The sequence below is a fragment of the Leopardus geoffroyi genome, chromosome E1 (genome assembly GCF_018350155.1).
Source record: "Leopardus geoffroyi isolate Oge1 chromosome E1, O.geoffroyi_Oge1_pat1.0, whole genome shotgun sequence".
Classification (NCBI taxonomy): domain Eukaryota; kingdom Metazoa; phylum Chordata; class Mammalia; order Carnivora; family Felidae; genus Leopardus; species Leopardus geoffroyi.
Window position 1 is genome coordinate 14,178,563 of NC_059330.1, and position 15,801 is coordinate 14,194,363.

The following is a 15,801-nucleotide window of genomic DNA, read 5'->3' on the forward strand; positions in this document are numbered from 1 at the left end:
ACCTGGGTGGCTCACTTGGTTGTGCATCCGACTCTTGATTTTAGCTCAGGTCATGATTCCAGGGTTGTAGGAACAAGCCCCGCATTGGGCTTTGCACTGAGCATGGTGCCTACTTGGGATTCTCTCTTTCCCACTCTGCTACTCCCCCATGCTCACACTCTCTAAAAAAGAAATAATAATAATTTTAAAAAATAATAGAAGACTGAGCAGACAAAACATGTTTGTGATCCAAACCCTGGATCTAGGGTGCCTGGCTGGCTTGGTTGGTGTAGCTTGTGACTCAATCTTAGGGTTGTGAGTTCAAGCCCTGTGTTGGGTGTAGAGATTACTTTAAAAAAAAAAAAAAAAAAAATCCTAAAAAAAGAAAACTCCGGACCATCCACTTGTAGCCTCTGGATAAGGTACTTAATAAATATACTTGGTAAAAGGTAGGATCGTTGAGGACATTAAACCAGTTTTCAACCCCTCTGTTTAAAACCTTTCTAGAACAAGGATATATATAACACAGGTTAAAAAAAAAAAAAAAACAAAAAACAGGTATATATCTTGCATTTATTTGCACAGAACTTCATGATTTATAAACTGTCTTCATATCTTTTTGATCTTCACCTGCACCGTGCAGCAGTTCTCACAGCTACTTACACAAAAATGCAGAGATCACAAGCACATGTCTACAGAGAACAATGCAGGTGATATAAATGATAGCAAGATTATAATCTTTCCATACAAGACTCATTTTGTTTGCATATAAATCATATTACAATATATTCACTTTCCAGAAATATATGCTCTATTCTACTTTTCTTGACTATTGCAGTCATCCCACTATACTTTCTTCCATTTTTAAAAATATTTATTTTGTAAGCACACACGTGCGGGGAACGTGCAGAGAGAGAGACAGAGAGACAGAGAGACAGAGAGACAGAATCCCAAGAAGGGATTCAACACAGGGCTCAATCTCACAAACCATGAGATCATGACCTGAGCCAAAATCAAGAGTTGATCACTTAACTGACTGAGCCATCCAGGTGCCCCATTTTTTCCCATGTTTTATAGAAACACCAACCGAGAAGTATTTCTTCACCATAAAAAACAGTGCAAGGGCAATAACAAACAGTAATAAATGGTAGGAACTTGTTTCACTGGCGAGCTTATGCCCATCTAAAGGAGGGCAGTTTGATGCAGCTTAGGCCAAATGTTGTCACGGGAAAATGTGGGCCTCACAGTTGCAAGAGCTTTTAATTTTTCAGGATAATCCAAAAATAGAGACTTTATGCAAAATAGCTAATTTTTAAATGTTAACTTAAAATAATTTTTTTAACAATGCAAGGCAAAGAGAAATGCATTTACAGATTTCATTCTGCCCAAAGGCAGCCAACCAATGTGCAAATCCCCAGCTCAGTACTGATTTGATATGGTTTTTGAACAGTTGAAGAGACTGAAGAAAGTAGAACAGGATTTAGGAATTTATGCTTAAAAAAAAAAAAAAAAACGCCAACAATACAATCTGTTCTATTTATTCAATTAAAAGCATAAAAATTATGGAAGAACAAATATTTATTTAACCTTAGGATAAATTCTGTAACGCAAAATCAAATAAAAAGCTATTTTATCATGTTATCCACAGACACTTTCACGTTTACTGAAGCACTATCTGTAATAGCAAAAATTTAGAAACAACCTAAATGCCTATTTCTGTAGTATAAAGAAACTACAGTATAAGCGTATATAATAAATTAGACAACAAAATAAGTTAGATCTACATATACTAATAACACATCTAGAAAACATTTTGTTAGGTCAAAAACATCGAGTTGTACAATAATATTTACATTTACGTATAACATTCGTGTAAATTTTAAGCATCATTATATATAGTTTATGGATACATATATGTGTAGTAAAAGTATAAAGACAGATCAAAGGATATATACAAACTTTAAGAGAACGATTTACCACTGTGAAGAGCAAGGGAGGGGAAAGGGATTAGAAAGAGGTATAAAAGGGACATCAACTGTGACTATCATAATGCATTCTTTTTTCTTTTAAGTTTGTTTTTGAGAGAGAGAGAGAGAGAGAGAGAGAGAGAGAGAAAACGCAAGTGGAGGAGGGGCAGAGAGAGGGGGGGAAAGAACGAGAATCCCAAGCAGGCTCCACGCTGTCAGTGTGGAGCCCGATGCAGGGCTCAAATCCACCAACTGTGAGAAGTACTAAGCAGAACCTGAGCTGAAGTCAGACGTTTAACCAACTGAACCACCCAGGTGCCCCAATAATGCTTTATTTCTTAAACTACAGCAAATATGACAAAAACATTAACATCTGTCAATTCTGGTAGTAGTTTGTGTGGATTTTTTTTTTTTTTTTACATTACTACAGGTACTTTTCCTGCATGTTTGATATATTCCATAATTAAACTGGAAATATGTGAAAGAAAAAACAAAAAGCACTTTTCTGACTATATGTCGCATGATAGGCCCTCTGATTATGTAAATGATATGAAAGCACTGAAGGAATAAATCCTACACTTTTGAGGTCCCACTGTGCAGTATTTTGGAGTCAAATAGTGGAGGTTCAAATATCAACTTGGCCACTTATAAACTATGTGACCTTGGGCAAATTTTCAAATTTCCTAAGCCTATTTGATCATTTATAAAAGAAGCTCTACTACCCACATCAAAGAGTTGTGGCAAAGCGTAATGAGATAATCAGTGTTAAGGACTTGTCTACCATTTCAGCTACCTCAACAGAGCTCAGGAATAGTGAAGATAGAGATAATTTCACCTTGAAGACAACAATATGATGCAGTATCTTTTGCACTTTTACATACATAAGCAAAGTAAAAGAGACACTGCTTTCCTAGTGTCCAAGACAAGAATAAATCAGTTTTGCCATCACAAGATGGCAGAAAGTAAAGGTGTACTGCCCTATTATTAACTCATCTAGATCATCTTCATCATCACCATAATAACAATGACCAACATTTACTGTCTAGTGAGTACTAGGCACCGTTCTAGGCTTTTTAAATGCATTAGCTCATTTGATACATCAGATAAACTTTGACGTAAGCTAGAACAAGAGAAAAAGTAACACATGCCATAAGATGATGAACTCAAAGGAAAACAAAATTTCTTTCAGGTGAAAAAAATTAGGGAAAGTTGCCTGGAAAAGGAGAATCTGGTATATGCACACTTTCAAAAGACTGACAGGCAGAGGATACAGAGAGGAAAAGAGAAAAGGAGTGGTAAAGAGTGAAAACACCTTAAGCAACGGAAGTATCTTCATAAGGCTGAATCACAGGATACATGGCAGGCAATAAGAAAAAGGATGAGACGATGAGCCAGAACACAAGAAAAGTCCTTTAGCACCTACTTGGGATTAAGCTGATATCTATTAAATATCATGTGTCCAGCAATGTGTGCTTTGCATTTTCATGTTTTTGATCACTAAAGACAGTAAAAAGCTGGGTTTGGGTCAAGTATTTCAGAACTATGGTTCAGGAAAATTAATCTGGCTGCTTTAACATCCCATATAATTCCTCCTCTTATTCTCTATGGCTAGCAACACCCAGTTTCTCAATTTTACCCAGACACCCAAGCTACAAATCTGAGATGTCTTCTGATACTTCTCTCTCCCCATCACACTACTCATTCACAATTCTTCCTCCTAAACCTTTCTACCATCAGTAACCTTCACTGTCATGATCTTATTTCAAGCACTAATCATTCTTTCCTGAGAAAGCCTCCCAAGTGACCTTCAAACTCCAATCTATATCCCTCACTCCACCCACATAAACTATCTAAAATACACATCTGATCATAATGCTCATCTTTGCTTGGAACTGTTTGTTGACTTCCAAATTGCCTACAATGTATGTATATAGAATACAATTTTACACAGTCTATCAATCTGACTCATGTACCTTTCCAGCCTCATATCTATACATACCCTACAAATCCCCTCTGCCAAACTACTTTCCAGAATACACATAATTGTTTTTCATGCTTTTGTACCTGTGTATGTTGCTGTTCCCTCTACCTAAAATGTTCCATGTCCACTCCAAATATTCATTCAAGAGTCAGTTTAAATATCATTTTTCTCAACTCTCTTTAGTGGGGAGATTTGATGGGCCTGCAACACCCTAAGGGACAGATACTCTATAATCCAGGACCCAGATTTAAAATACTACATAAAGGGGTAAAAAAAAAAAAAAAAAAAAAAAAAAAAAACTACATAAGGATACTAAATTTCCTATAATTTAATTATTTCACTAATAATCTAGAGAAAATTCAAATCCAAAAGTTCTAATTTCAATCAAGTTCCCCCCCCCCCACTTTATATAAAACTGGCCAAAAAAAAAAAAAAAAGCCATTCTTAAAATCTGACAAATCCTTACATTTGAAACTAATACTGTAGGTTAACTATACTGGAATTAAAATTAATAATAATAAAAAATAAAATACCCCCCTCCCCAAACCTAACAAATCTAGAAATAGGGAGGCAAGCTAAGATTTACCCAAGAAATGAATGTGATTAAATATTCTGGCTATCAAAGTTTATTTATCAAAAAAAGCTTATTTATCACGTGAATAAACAATGAAAAAATTGGATGTAACAGAACTAACAAATTTTAATGGTATTTTTAATGTTTATTTATTTATTTTTAGGAGAGAGAGAGAGAGAGAGAGAGAGCAGGAGAGGGGCAGAGGGAAAGAATCCCAAGCAGACTCTGCACTGTCAGCCCAGGGCCTGATGCAGGGCTCAAATTTATAAATCATGAGATCATGACCTGAGCTGAAATCAAGAGTTGGACATTTTAAACTGACTGAACCATCCAGGGACCTCAAATTTTAATCTTTTTTTTAAAGTGTATGTATTTGAGAGAGAAAGCGTGAGTGGGGGAGGGGCAGAGAGAGAGAGAATCCCAAACAGGCTCTGCACTGTGAGCACGAAGCCCAGCGCAGAGCTTGAACTCTCAAATTGTGAGATCATGACCTGAGCTGAAGTCAGATGCTTAACCAACTGAGCCATCCAAGTGTCCCCCACTTGTAATGTTTTCAAAGATTGAACAGTACTTCAAATTTTTAAAGTATTACACCATGGTGCTATTATCTTTATAATCACAAATCTCAGAAAAGTAAGTTTTCTGCCTAACAGTATATCCTTTAAGAAAAATTTATCTCTATTGACTAAGAAGAAAACAAAAGCCTATTAATTTAGAGAAATTAAAAAGTATGACCATTCTCATTTTTTTTTAAAGTTTATTTGTTTTGAGAGAGAGTGAGCAGGGGAGGGGCAGGGAGAGAGGGAGACAGAATCTGAAGTAAGCTTCACACTGCCAGTGCAGAGCCCAATGCGGGGCTCGAACCCACAAACGGTGAGATCATGACCTGAGCTGAAATCAAGAGTTGGATGCTTAAATGACTGAGCCACTCAGGCACCCCATTAGTTCTCATTTTTATGGAAGCTTACAACATACCCCCAAAGCTTCAAATACCACTAGTACAGAGAATAGCTAAGATCCAGGTACTTTAAAAAGTATCCCTTGGGGCGCCTGGATGGCTCAGTCGGTTAAGCGGCCGACTTCAGCTCAGGTCATGATCTCGCAGTCGGTGAGTTCAAGCCCCGCGTCGGGCTCTGTGCTGACAGCTCAGAGCCTGGAGCCTGTTTCAGATTCTGTGTCTCCCTCTCTCTGACCCTCCCCCGTTCATGCTCTGTCTCTCTCTGTCGCAAAAATAAATAAACGTTAAAAAAAAAATTTTTTTTAAAAAGCTATAAAAAAAAAGTATCCCTTTAGAAATGTTAGAAATAATACTTTATATGGCAGTCAACCTTAACTCTTTTATTTCTTCCTCTATAACCAATTACCTTGATCTGTCAAATTTACCTCCTCAATATTTGTTGAATTATCCTGTCTATCCTTACCACTACTACCATAGTTCACACCATCACCTCTCACTTGGACTAATTTCAACAGGTCTACCTAAATCCAGTCTTGGCCTGTTAATATCTATCTTCTATAGAGCTCCCAAAGCCATCTATTTAAAGTACAATCTGACCATATCACTTCTCTACTTAAAAACAAACCTTCATAGGCTCCCTATTTTTTATTTACATAGCACTCACTATATGCTAGTCACTGCTTTAAGTTATTTTACAAGTGTTCATCTACTTCTCACAACTATGAGAATTTAAATAACTAGCTTTTATTTAGTGTGCATGTGTGTGTACACACACACGTGTAAAATATAAATAACACAGCTATGTAAGCAGCAGAGCTGAAAGTTGAACCCAGCATCTGGGCTCCATAATCAGGCCTCTTAATCACTGAACTATGCTGCCTCCCTACTTCCTAAAGTCTACATGCTTTAAAACAGTTTATAAGGCCTTCGATTAGTAGCTGGTCCCTGACCACATTTCAAGTCTCATTTCTAATCAAGCCCCACTTTGCTCACACACTGAGCATCATGAAATGTAGGTCTTCCTTCTCCCCACATTGTGACCTTTATGATTCTACTTCTGCTGTCCCCTGTCTGGAGCACCTTCTAGTACCTCAGCACGGTTCCTACAACAGAGTACACTGAATACATTCCGATTAGAGAATCAATTTTTTAATGCCTCATAACGTTGTAAGCAATAAAAAACAAAAATTCTCTATTATTAATTACACTGGTAAACATATGAAACACAAAAACACCAAAGGTTTTAGAACTCAAGTCTCCAGTACACCTAACGGTTATCCAGTTAAAACACACACAAGCAACCATAACAAAAAAACCTTCCTCAACCTAGATCCTCTCTCAACTCTTCCTTGTTCCTTCTTGACATTCTCTCAATAGCCCAAATCAAAACAAAATACTTCAATTCTTCACTTCCCTCATCTTCCTCACTTCCCATTATCTAACTGGTTACTAATATTAAACAGACTGAATCTCTCTCAAATCTACTCTTTCAATCTGCACTGCCACTTAAACTGTCTCCTCACAGGTCTGTCTGCCTCCATCCACTCCATAGTTGCATCTTACACATTGCTGACAGCAACTTTTCTTAAAGAAAGGCACTTAGGGGTGCCTGGGTGGCTCAGTTGGTTAAGCGGCCAACTTTGGCTCAGGTCATGATCTCGCGGTCCGTGAGTTCGAGCCCCCTGTCAGGCTCTGTGCTGATAGCTCAGAGCCTGGAGCCTGCTTCGGATTCTGTGTCTCCCCCTCTCTCTCTGCTCCTCTCCTGCTGGCACTCTTGTCTCTCTCCCTCAAAAATAAATAAACATAAAAAAAAATTTTTTTTTTAAAGAAAGGCACTTACCATAACAAAATCCTCCACTGGCAGTTCAAGAGCAGAAACAATGGTTCTCAATCAACTAGGAAGCTTATTGAAAATCCAAATTAAAAAGAGAAAGAAAAAAGAAAATGCTGATACCCCAGGTGCCCCCCATGGAATTTTTATTGCTTAAGTCTACGACGGAGCCTGGAAATTTCCATTTTTAATAGATAAAAACGTACATCTGATGAAGACGGTCCATGTAACACCCGACTTTATAGGCCAGATCAATGTCATCAGGCCAGATCAACTCCTCTATACTAACCCATCACTCCAGCCATACTTAACTACTTGGGACCTTTCCTCACCAACCAAGGTATACTCATGAGACTGGGCACAAATCACTTCCTCTGCCTGGAACCCCAAACAATGTGACAAGGTTTCTTCAAAAATGTTCAACATCTTTGTGAAGACTTCCTTGAAAATTCTGGACTCTCATCGCACCAAGTACATATTTTGATTATAGCACTATTGTGCTACCTTTGCATATTAAATATATATTTATATACTTTAAGATCTTTGAGGGCAGGGACTGACAATCATGTTTGTATCCTCAGCACTTGGGATACAATATAGATAAATGTTTGCTGGACAGAAAAATTGATAAACATTTAGAAGAAAAAGATATGTAATGGTGCTGGATACTTTTTAAATAGAAACCCAAGGACACCTGAGTGGCTCAGTTGGTTAAGTGTCTGACTTCAGCTCAAGTCATGATCTCGCGGTTTGTAAGTTCAGAGCCTGGAGCCTGCTTTGAATTCTGTCTCCCTCTTTCTCTCTGTCCCTCCCCCAATTGCACTGTCTCTCTCTCTCTCTCTCTCTCTCTCAATAAATAGACATTAAAAAAAAAAAAAAGGAAACCAGGCAAAATTTAGGATTATTTAATATTTAAAATCCTAAACAAAATTTTTCTGATAGTCAAAGATGTAAATTTTTTAATAAATGGAGAAGAGGAGATGAAGATTTCCAATTAACATATGTAAACACTGCTCACCCTCTACATGGAACTTGACTAGCTTCCAAAGGATAAAGTAAGAAAAAGAAAAAACAGTAAGTTTAGGGTAGAGAAAATGGGCACACACTACATTAACCAAATGATGAAGGTTAACACCACCAGTGATGTTTAGTGAGTATCATGTAGCCTTTGACATGATGTGATGGGAAGTGCCATTTACCTCCGTGGTATTTCTTCCAAAAACCTATAGCCCCAGTCTAAAGAAAAAACACCAGACAAACCCAGCTTGGGAGACATTTTACTGGATACCTGACCAGAACTACTCAAGACTGTCAAGATAGTACTGGAAAACAAGGAACCACTGAGAAACTGTCACAGTGACATAATCAAATGCAATTTGGTACCCTGGGTTGGATCTGGAACAGAAAGAGTACATTAATGGGAAAACTAGTCAAATCCACATAAAGTCTGGAGTGTAGCCAATAGTAATTACCAAGATTGACAAATGTACCTCAAAAACGTAAGGTATTAACAATGGGGAAAACCGGGCTCAGGGATGTATGAACTCTCTGCACTATCTTTACAACTTGTCTGTAGATCTAAAATTATTCCAAAATAAAAACTTTGTTAAAAAAAAAAATAGGAAAAATGTGGGATTATTTAAATTAATAATATTTAACAGTACAAAAATATTGATTGTTAAAATAGATGTAAACCATATTTCAGTTTAAATAAAATGCTCATTTGCAACATGCTTTTTACATTAAAAAAAAAGTATTCCACTTAGCATTGATTTACATAGCACTCTTTACCTATTATGAAACTCTGAAGCCATTACAGGATTCAGATACACATAATGGATACCAAAGAAGGGGAAAAAAAACCCAATACTAATTCATAAGAAATATACTTACAACTATAAAAGCTACTATATTAATATATTAATGACTGTTTACTTGATTAAACTGTATGTTATATTCTCTTTCTTAAAAAAAGGTCTCCAACAATAAAAATAGTTATGAAGGGTTTACAGGCCATTCATCATTCAACAGTAGCCATTATTTTGTGAGTTAGATACTGTCAATATTATCCATTTATAGAAAAGGAAATCGAAGCTTCTACTCAAAGCACATAGCTGGCAAATTGTGGAGTTAGGACTACTAAAATATTCATATATGGTTTAGTCAACATCTTAATTTATTTTCTGTGATAATACTAAATGTATAGAACTTTCCCCACCCTTAAAAAATAAAAATTAACCAAAAAAGGTAAATAATCAATAACACCGATTCATCTTCACCTTCCCTTCTTTTGCAGTCAGCATAATTTTTCTTAAAGTTTTTATTTTATTTACTCATTTAAGTAATCTCTACAGACCCAATGTGGGGCTCGAACTCACGAGCCCAAGATCAAGAGTCACACACTCTTCCAACTGAGCCAACCAGGTGTCCTGCAGTCAGCATATTTTTGATAAAATAAAAACAAATACAGAAAGATGAATAGACAAAATATATGCCTTATGCATACAGAGCAATAAAATCATAAAACATATCCTTCTATCTTTGCCAGAGACTAAAAGTGGATTAAACAATATGCAAAATCTTAATAAACACGAAACTTTCATATGGTTTTAAAAATTAAAGTCTTTGGAAATTTCCCAGATTCTTACTTAATTTTATGACTATCAAAAGACAGTCTCTCAGAAAATTTGTTATTAACAGCCTTAGTTAACTGTCAATAACTCTTGTCAACACGTAAGAGCTCAAAGATAATCAAAATGCAAAGAACAAGTAACTATAAGATGCAAATGTAAGGTACCCAGGTGGGTTAATTCACTAAGTTGAGAATTTTGTGGCCCTGATACAAGTATGTCAGGAACATGTCCCTGTTCCGTGGGACACATGAAATTTCTGTAAAGGAAGGATAAACACCTCTCCCACCTTCACTTCAATTCCTGAAAGATCGCTGGAAGTTAGCTATTACAAAGAACTACAACACAGCACATTTCCTTTCACATAATCCTGCATTCAATCTATTGCAACAAGAATTTATTTACTTATTAATACTACTTATATATTTACTTAATATTTAATATTAAATATTATTTAATTAACATTTGCTTATTAATACTACCTGCATGTATGCACCAAGTATTTATTTACTTATTAATACTACTGCAAAGCTGTAGTCGACAATTTCTGGGAGTCCCTACTCAAATGCCTAGAGCCTTATGCAAGCAAAATAGTTAACAAGACTGAAAGTTAATAAATGCAAATTTATATGATGCAGACAATAAATGCTACGGATTTTCACCATTTTCAAAAAGAAAGAAATTCACAAACACATAAGAAGGGTCCGTTTTGTCAAAGGAATAAGGAATGTTTCTTTGATCACGCAAGGCAATAAATACCCAAGTGGTTCAGTGCTTATATTTACTTCATTCTAGCTGCTAACCCAACATGTGACCTTAGGGAAAGACATTCTCTAAATTTTAGTTCTCTCATCCATAAAAATACCAATCTGCCCAAAAGTAGCTGACAGAACAAATGAAAATAAGTACTACATTCAATATATTTACAAAGTTTGAGGGAAATGTTTATGGCAATGTTAAATGACAGTAACTTTAGAGGATACCTTTCCAGAAGTATCCTTAATGAATACACACATCAATGCTAACTAAGTATGTTTCAACCAAAAGCCACCATCTTTTAAAGAGAAAGCAATAAATCTAAATAATAAGCACTTATGATGCCCGCATCCAATGAGTATAAAGCATTTCGCAAATATCAATTAACTCTAACTGCCATGGCAAAGTTAAAAATTATACACATAGCATTTATACACATAAAACACAGTTCTATTTAATAACTACCCGAAAGTGTCATGCCAAACCAGCAACAAAGCTAAAGTAATCCAAAAAGCCTTCACTGCAGTTAACTATTAGGCTTATAGTATCTTTCTTCATGAAGTACAGATTTCTCAAAACACTTGGCCTTCAGCAACTAGGATTCACTTTACAGCTTAATATCTTCAGCGTAGGTTTTCCTTTATCTTTTCAGAACTCACTGCATACCATTAGTTTTATTTTAAATAGAGCAACATTTTAGGTAAAAACAAAACAATTACAGTCCTATTGTAGAAGACTTAAGAACAGTGGCAAAGAATTTCCATTTCAATTTAACTATTTCTCTTTTTCCAACATATATGATACGAAAACAGGTTACCTGTCATGATATATTCAAAACAGACTTAAAAGCAAATTAAAAAATCTCTCTTAGGACCACAGCAGACATGGCTAGCTCAGTTCAAAACCAACTGGGCCTTAAGTCTCTTTGGCAAAAGAGTGTGTGACTCACTGCCGCAGAATTCAATGGAAAGAATTGGAAAATTCATTCTGATTGCCCTAAGGTTTCGCCCAGATTTTTTTAAAGATACATTCATACTAATGTTGTCAACTTCCATATAGTTTCTATCACTTGTTTAAGATGACAAGATGTGAATAAGGGGAGCCACATGTAAACAAAAAGTAAGGTCCTATTTTTTTCTGGGTACCTACAATATGAGCCATAAGGCGTATATGCATGTTACCTATGTATGTGTATTATTGAGTACATAGGAGGGAAACATTTACATTGAAAAAAAAAAATACAATGAAACATGGATGTTCTAGCTATAAAATGAAAAATTGTGATACTGATTTTTCCCTTCCAGAAACATCTCCAAATTTCTTATGTAGTAAAGTTATCTCATCTGGAAAATAGATACCAAATAATTCTACAAAAAAAGAAAAAGAAAAAGAAAAAAGAAATCTATCCCAATCTCATAAAAGTTTTATAAATACAGGATTATGAAGAATTTTAAAAATTGATCCCTAAATTAAGCTAAAGATCCTATCACATGTATCAGAAACATTCATATATTCATAGATATATATTTGGAACTACAGCTCTCTTATTTAAGTTAAATTATTTTACGCTCTTGAGTAATTAATAGTCTACTGAAAAATCACCACTCTTAGTGCGCTTTTATACCTTAAAATACTAGGATGGGAATATGTCACATAACATAGTGAATTACCATCCTTAACCTTACCCATCCTTCACCATATGAACCCTTCTACCTTCTAATCACATTAAAAATAACAAAAGTGTAAAAATATATCATACAGTCTAAAGGCTCATCAAAATCATATTTACCACATGAATGTGACATTCTTTGAAGATGTCTATTCACATGAATGCCCAATGCAAGATGGTAAAGTGACCTACCCTCTCTTATGGTAGTACCTTACAAAAGGTCCCTTTCAAGGGACAACACAAGAAGAAAGCCTTTATAAATACGCTTTAACACAAATTATCTTATCCCTTTTTACTCAGTGATGTTATTTGAAAAATCATAGATTTAATGTTTCAGTGCCAACTAAAGTAAAAGAAGACATATACAGTATTCTCATTTAGATTTTTGCCGTATTTTCTACCACTATTTCTCGCCAAATATTTCTGGCATTCATTAACTTACACTTACTTTACTAAAAGAATAAAAAACATTAACAAGGGTTGTATGTGTGTATGCATACACACAAATACAGAGAGACAATAAGTGTCTGCTTAAGAGTAGGGGCATTGCTTTTTACCCCAATCGTTCAACACTCACCTTGCAAAAATGGTCGAAACTAAAAACAACAGATTTTAAGATTTACCACAGAGAAATGCCTTTGTTGTAGCACCAATTAGTATCAAATAACCTTACAAAACATAAGCAAGAGAAAAATGCTATGAAAGGGCAATCTAGCATTTCACAGCTTCTGCTCTCTTACTCCACCCAGTCTCCTCAGCTCAATGGCTGTTCACAGCATCCACAAATATTAGCCCATTTTTAAAAGGGGAGGGAGTGGGTACCAAAACAGGGCAATCTTTCTCAAAATTAATATGCACAGAAATATTTTGTGAGAAATTGTGTTCCTTCCTTTGATTTATAAAAAATAACAGGTTCAGATTTGTTTTCAGAGATCTTCCCCTTCTGAACAGTTCAAACAATGATCATTTATAATAGAACAAGAATAAATCACCCTAAATACAGATTACACTTCTGTTTTAATAAAAACTGCAATTTGCAATTGCCAGTTATTTTGCAAAATTGTGTCCTGAAAGATACCCATGAGAGATTAAAAGCTAGCTAATATCTTGGAACCAAATCAGAATTTTTTAAGTAAAAGCTTTTTATACAGTCAATATTATATCACTGCCGACATAACCCAGGCAGGAAATTTTCTTGAATAAGAGGCTGAACCCTGCAGCAATCAAGCCCTGCTGCAGAAAAGAGGAAAAAAAAAAAAAAGGATAAAAAGAAAGAAGAAAAAAATTTTAAGTAAATACTACTGAGGCAAAAGGGGATGGATGACATTACTGGTATTAAAGGCCCAAGCTATGTCTCCTCCGCCCTAGACTCAAAATGAAATTCACACAAAACAACCCACCTATCAACAAAAATAGAATTTCCAAAAATGGCCCAAATTTGTTTACCCTTTAAAACGTTATGAATGTCGAGGGCTACGTGTTAAAGTAGAGGTCAGAACAACAGTAATACCTTTATTCTCTCCCGATTGCCTCTTAAGGAAGGGGGGGGGGGGGAACCTTGGCATGACATCGCCCATTGAGAATGAAACCACAAATCTGGTTCTTCTCTTCAAAAGTACAAATTCTTAACCAAAGGATTGATGTAATCTGGACTCAAACCCCAACCCCAAAAGAAAATCTCCTGCCCTCCTCCCAGGGAGTTTCTTGCTAAGTCACTGAAGAAAAGCAGAAAAACAAATAAAGCCAAGGCACCCTGCTCTCTCTTATCTAAGACACTGAAAACCTCTTTCTCTTCTCTCATGTTTAGAGAGAGAGTTAAAATCTGCCCACCACCTCAAAGACATTCTCTATTTTCTCAGCTGGGAGACTAAAGAAGACACTGCGTTTCCTAAAGGAGTGGGGAGATAGATGAAGGGGAATGGCTGAGGGCCTCGAAGCTGTGTTACAACGTCAAAAGGCAACTCCCGTTTCAGGAGCCAGTGGCAGAAAAGAAAATCCTGCCTGATTTGGTGGGTGGATGCTGCGGATGGTTCGGTGGGTCGGCCGCTCCTCTTTAGTGGATGTAGAGGCTGGACCACCGCACAGAAGGACCAGAGAAGGGCTGGGCCAGCCTCCTTAGGTCAATCCCATCCTAAGGACAGGTGGGGGACGGAACGCCTGAAGGCCTATGGGTGCCGAGGACGCGCGGGGCTGAGCCCGGTCCCCAAGCCGCCAACCACGGGTGGGGTGGGGACTGCGGTGCTCGCCTTCCGCGGCCAGGGAGAGGAGGGCCGAACCCTTTCCCCAAGATCAGAGAGCGACCTGCTCTCCACGCCCTTCCTACCCAAGAATACTTTTCTTGCTAAGTCACTGAGGGAGGAGGGCGATCTCCTCCCGGGGAGGGCCGCGGGTGGAGTCGGGGCAGCCCCGGCACCCCCCGAACCCGGGCCGGGGAGGAGGGGAGCGAGGACAGCGCCCTCCCCGGCCTGTCCCCCCTCCTCCCGTGTCTCTCACTCAACGGCCGTCGCGGCCGCCATTTTGAGAGCGAGGAGAGGAGAAGAAGAAGGAGGAGGCGGCGGCAGGGGGAGGGGAGAATGGGAGGGAGGGGACCGGCGCAGCCACCTCGTCAGGCCGCCCGGCCCGGCCCGCAGCAGCCCGAGCGCGGAGGAGAAGACAGAGGGGAGAGCGCAGACCCTCGCCGCCTTACCGGAGCGCTGCACCGCCGCCTCCGCAGGGCCTCTTCCGTCCTTCACTCCCATCCACCGGCGGGGGAGGGGGAGAGGGAGAGGGAAGGGAGGAAGGAGGGAGGGAGGGAAGGAGGGAGGGGGAGGATGGCGCGCTGGGCCCGGTCCCGGGGAGGGGGAGGGGAGGGGAGCGGGCGGGCTCCTCAGCCGTTCCGGGGCTCGAGCCCAAGCCTGGCGCTCGCGGTTCCTCTCGCTCGCGCCCGAGCGCTCCTCCTTCTCTCTCTCGCTTCTTGAGCCCCGGGATCGCTGCTCGTTCGCTCGCTCACTCGCTATCTCAGCCGCCGGACTCCGCCGCCGCCCCGCCGCTCCAGCTCCGTCTGTCACAGGAGCTGCCCCAACGCCCTGACGTCACCGCGCCGCCGCCGCCGCCGCCGCCGCCGCCGCCCCAGACCCGCCGGGATGAGGGAGGGAGGGGGGCCGGGAGAGGAGAGGAACTGCGGCGCACGCGCAGGCCTGGGCCGGGCCCAGAGCCGCGCTGCCTTCCGCTTAGCGGGCGCGCTGGTTCTGCGGTTTGGCGGTACCGAGTGGCGGGAGGGCTAGCTTGCTCCCCTTCTCGCGCTCTGCTTGCCTCTGGAACCTTGGTCTCCCATTACCTAGACCCTCGTTTGCCTGTTAGGCACCTCATGAACTCCGGCTCTGTTCACCTCCCCGCCCTGCTCTTGCCCATAAACGGAGCTCTCCCCGCTTCTCCCGGCCAACAGCGGGGACCCGTTGGTACCCATGGATTCTGGGC

The 15,801-nt window shown here is 39.0% G+C and overlaps 1 protein-coding gene across 2 annotated transcripts in view; it reads right to left on the reverse strand.

The window, feature by feature from the left end:
• The window catches only part of PAFAH1B1 (platelet activating factor acetylhydrolase 1b regulatory subunit 1), an 80,406-nt gene extending 64,922 nt beyond the window's left edge, over positions 1 to 15,484 (reverse strand). The window contains exon 1 of one of the 2 annotated variants that reach the window (XM_045487752.1): positions 15,032 to 15,484. The gene's annotated coding sequence lies outside the window, so the exon portion shown is untranslated. The remainder of the gene's footprint in view (positions 1 to 15,031) is intronic. The other variant, XM_045487753.1, reaches the window with a different exon arrangement.
• Between the last annotated feature and the right edge of the window lie 317 nt (positions 15,485 to 15,801).